This window comes from Montipora capricornis, chromosome 12, assembly GCF_036669925.1.
Source record: "Montipora capricornis isolate CH-2021 chromosome 12, ASM3666992v2, whole genome shotgun sequence".
NCBI lineage: Eukaryota > Metazoa > Cnidaria > Anthozoa > Scleractinia > Acroporidae > Montipora > Montipora capricornis.
Window position 1 is genome coordinate 29,692,438 of NC_090894.1, and position 5,000 is coordinate 29,697,437.

The window sequence follows — 5,000 nt, forward strand, 5'->3', positions numbered from 1 at the left end:
TTGTGCGTGGTTGCGTATAATTTACCTTAATCACATAGTTTCTCATGATCAAACCCTAGCCATATTCGCGATGGACGAATTTCGAGCGAAGATACTCAGGCGCCACTCCCTGTAGGGACTTAAGTACCATTGTTGCTCGTTCAATTTGCCTTTAATAAGGAGTTCAAATAAATTATTGACATCAGCGTCATAGGTTAGAGTGGGTCAAAACACGGGCTTCTCTGTTGTTTAGTTTTTGCAATTTGTCTTGCAAAGTTACTACACAGTTCTCCCAAACAATATTGCAGTAGTTGAAATCGTTTGTACTACATGTTCAGGGTCTGGTAAATAGAATGTAAGGTCCCATAGGAGACAAGATGCCTGATTCGTTTTACGGCCCCAATACCAGAAGCAATTTTCTTGGTTAAATTATCAATATGGCTCCACCAAGTAAGCCCATCATCGATAAGAACTCTTAGTGATTTAGCAGTAGTAACTTGCTCAATTGGAGCGCCATTGATTGAAGGTCTAGGAGAACTGTTAAAGTACACAGTCTCTGTCTTGACCCAGTAAGCATAAGTTTTCGTCATCTTACAGTGTGTAAGCGTGAGTTTATTTGCTATCAGCCGATTGCTAACATTTACTAAATCGTCATTTAGACAAGATTGGATATTGTCAGCGCTGTGACCGGGGTAGGCTTGGTGAGCATACATCGGCATACTTCCTTGCTTGACAATTTGAAATGCAATTTGGTAAATCATTAATATAATGTAAAAATAACAGCAGCCTTAAGATAGTGCCTTGATGAACACCAAAGCTTAATGAGCAGCTCCTAGAGAGCGAGACATTAACTGAGCATCTCTGCATGCGGTCGTCAAGTATGACAAACCAAGAGTTCGCGTTATCGCATGTTCCATAATTGCTTAATTTAGGTAGAAGGATTTCGTGATTGGCCGTGTCAAAGGCCTTCTTTATGTCCAAGAAGACGACTGCAATGACTTTTCCTCGGTCAACGTGATAATCCCAAGAGTCCGTAGCCTCAATTAGCACGTGCATTGACAGTCGAATGAACCCGATTGATACTTACGCATAATATAAAATCGTTTTCTACCAAATATGTTGTATATAACTGGTAGTAAACTTTTCTGTCAAATAGAGCGTTTTCACATGACGTCACAGCGGCCATGTTGGTGTTCCAAAACAAAGAAATAGCGGCCACGATGGTGTACCAAACTAATCCTCCGGGAATTGAACTCTATTTTTATGCAAATGCTTTCTTTTCTTTCAGTAATCCAATAAGGTTGCTTATGCAAAATCTGGTGGGGGGGGGGGGGGGGGGGGGGCAAACAAAGAATATCGTGGTATATTCGAAAGTAGCCTATTGCACAAGTCAGTCTGTTCCCTTTGTTTGAAAAGTGGGGTAACTCCGTCGCTTTTTCACTCGTCAGGAAATATTCCAAGTCTTGGGGATTGAATATCGGCAGGTGTCTATAAAAAGACAACTGCTTAAATTGTCCAGATAAGTGCGAATATCACTAAAAATAGATCATAACATCCTACTACGCATTATGGGAATTAAATACGGACAAACATCGCAAAAATGTTTGTTTTTTTTCCCGCATACTAATCCCACAATGCTTTGGCATTAAATTGTGACATCAAATGAAAAGACTGCTTATGTAAAGGTCCCGTTCGAATTATCCAATCACAGCCTGGTTATTTTGTATGCGTGCAATCAATTTCCACGGCTGTGTTTAAGTTGGGTTCATTAGATATTTATGTCACGGAGATCCATGAAAAAAGCCCCATACACCTTATTCCAAAATGGCCGCCATTTAAATATTCTTTTGTTTTTATTTTTATTTAAATTAGCCCTTGATGTTTCGTTCTTAAGCTTAAAATTCAAAAGAATATTTTATCTTGAACGAGGCAACAAACGCCAATTTGTATGCGCATAAATCAGCAGCCATTTTGGAATAAGGTGTATTGAGTTTTTTACTACCCTACAATAAGGACATCGCCTGAGAAAAGAGACGAAAACTGGACCGATCTTTTTCCTTTTTTTTTTTTTAACCCGGTTGGATTAAGGGTTGAAGTTAAAAATATTCAACCCGTTAAGGGTGGGAGTTTGGCCACAAAGTAGTTGGTAAGGATGATAAAAAAATTATTTGAGCAGTCTAAAAAAACACCTTCCATTTTCCTTTGCCTACTCAACCAGACTAACACAACAATAATATTTGAGCGCGTTGGCCAGCTAAGCCACTGTACCATTTATTTAGCTTTAGAATGGATACAAAACCATTTATATACCAAATCTATACAAAAAGAAGAGCGATGCATCAGAGCCGGACACCAAAAAAACCAGGGAACGTGTTCCTCCTGACCAAGGCATTGGGGCGACCCTTGGGAGTGGGGCGACCGTTGGGATTCTAGGTATCCTTACTGAAAAACATAGTTTACAATAATAAAGAACTCTATCATATACAACCTAACGAAGTTCAGTGTGATATAACAATAGATGAATCTGGACTTGTGCCCGCTGACCGTAGAATGACTTAGCCAACTAACGCCGGCAAACTACAAACCTAAATCCCACAAACCACTGCGCACCTAACACGGCTCATCAGGCCTCTGATACGAGCCGGCAAAATAGAAAGTTAATTAGGCTAATTTACAATTACCACAAATTACATTTGTAGTTTACAATGAACAACTGAAAAGTTACCATCTACCTCAATTCCAAAAATAACTACTTTTAATTAGTTTTATTGACTTTTGCATCAGTGATTGAGTGGAAAAAGGATACCATGTGCATCCAATTTTTGTCAACATACTGTTTGACTGTCACAACAAATTACAAGAAATAGTATAAAATTGTCGACATTAATTTTTGGGGACTTACCAAATCAGCAGAGGGGTGGTAAAATGGAAAATTGGGGAGACTAAGTAAAAAATTGTTTAGCCCCTTAAATGGCAGGGTCTAGACCCAGAAAGGATCCCATGTGATCATAACGTTTACAGATTAAAATATCAGAAATTGTTATACCATCTATACGTTCTAAAAGACTTTTAAAGTAATTGCGTAAAAGCCAAGACGTGACCAGGGTTAAAATTTTGGGAATTTCAGTTGGTAAATAATATGAAGACAAAACCTTCAACATTTTTTAAAAAGATCTGCCAGACAATTTTTCAGTTATTATTAATATAGACGAAAATCGACATTTTTTATATTTGCGAAAAACTTGTCTGTCTACACATGATTATTTTTTCTCACAAAGGAAATCCTGAAATTTTAAGGTGGGGGCGTACGGCTAGTTTTTGAGAAAAAGAGCTTTGAAATGTCTAGTTTCCAGTGCCCACTCCAGGAGCTCAGTCACTTATTTAGCATTTTCCCCTGATTTGCATTTATTTGTTTGGTAAAATTACAGTGCCGCTCGGAGATAAGCGAACAACGCAGACGCAAAATAAATGCACGCAATACGCGTATACGCGTTTTTTTTGACGCCTCTAAAATTGCGTATCGTATACGCGTTTGTGCCTTTGTTATTCATAACCGTAACTTTGCTTTTCCTGTTAATTGTGTACAAAGACAAAAGAAAAAATTGTGTGACTGCCGACAAGTCGAAAATTTACATATGCATGTTATCGCTTTGATTACTAATCAATTTCGATCCGCAAATGCCGCCGATGAAAACATCCACAGGGCATTATTTCGAAGTTTAATACCCTTTAAATGCAACAAAGGTCTCGAAAGACGAGCGAAATTAAATGAGCAAATTATGCCCCGAAAAACTGAAGCCATGATTTTTGTCAGCGTTTGCCGTCACGCGGTTACAGTCATTTCACGATAACACCGACGCGTGTAAAAAAAGTCCAATTTTTCCATGCAGAAAAATCAAAGAAATGCCATCAGCATATCATAGCAAGTTTTTTTTTAATACTTTCTCTGAACTGAGAGCATTTAACTGTTTGAATCCGCGAATTATGCCCCGAATCACATCACGATGGCCTAGCTCTCGCTGGCGCGTGCCCAAATTTAACCCAATACTTTTCCTTACAGAAAAACCAAATAAATGTGATCAGCGCATCCATTGAGCCTTTGAAGAAAAAATTTGCGTCTGAAGTGAAAGCATTGTACCCGTTGAAATCAGAAAATCATTCCCAACAGAGCTGAAGATGTGGATATTACATGAATTAAAATCGTATTTGTCACGTGTCGGCAACCGTGTTTGACTTCACTGTCGCGCTGAAAATCCACGCCAAAAAATCATTCTTTGCCGCTGCATTTACAACAAAACAATTCAAGCTGCAAAATTCTCAGCCTTACGATGAATTTCTGTACAAAACTGCTAATGATGAGCCCTTTGCTAAGGAGTTGTGTTTTTAAATGAAACGAGTAACAGACGCACCGGCCTTGGACACCAAAGTTGTTTGTATTTTTTCAGCTATCGGTGAGCGTCACGCTTTACTAACGTATTCACATCCAAAACGACAGAAGGAGTTAAATACTCAATTTTAAATGATGAATGGCTGTACAAAACTGCTAATGATGATCCCTTTGCTTACGAGTAGTGTTTTTTAGTTTACGACTAAACGGATGCACCGGTACGAAGTTTGTTTTGATGTTATCCCTGTCAACGCTTTCATGTAAATTTTGATGTTAAAAAGGTTCTTGTGTGCCGTTTGTCGATAGGTTTATATTTCTCCAAAAGTAAGCTTGGTCATTTTTTTTTTGGGGGGGGGGGGGCTTTAACACACAAATATCTAGCCAGAAGGACTTTGCGCCATTAGAATAAGCATATATGGTGAGATTTTTTGCTGTTTTAAAAAAGGAGAGCTCATAAATACTAATGAGCCTTTTTGCGTATGTCTTGATGCCCATCTGCGTTTTTTTTTTTGACGCGTTTACGCGTTTTGGGTATGCGCGTTTTTTCGTGTATTTTGGTTCGCTTATCTCCGAGCTGCACTGTACATTTTACATCAATTGCAATGACTGTTACACTTCAGAAGAGATATCCTGT

General features: G+C 38.5%; 1 protein-coding gene across 1 annotated transcript in view; it reads right to left on the reverse strand.

Moving 5' to 3' along the window:
* Positions 1-2,030: 2,030 nt before the first annotated feature.
* Positions 2,031-5,000, reverse strand: part of LOC138026160 (kelch-like protein 3) — a 5,183-nt gene continuing 2,213 nt past the window's right edge. The window contains exon 1 of the mRNA XM_068873375.1: positions 2,031-5,000. This exon is cut by the window's right edge and continues 2,213 nt beyond it. The gene's annotated coding sequence lies outside the window, so the exon portion shown is untranslated.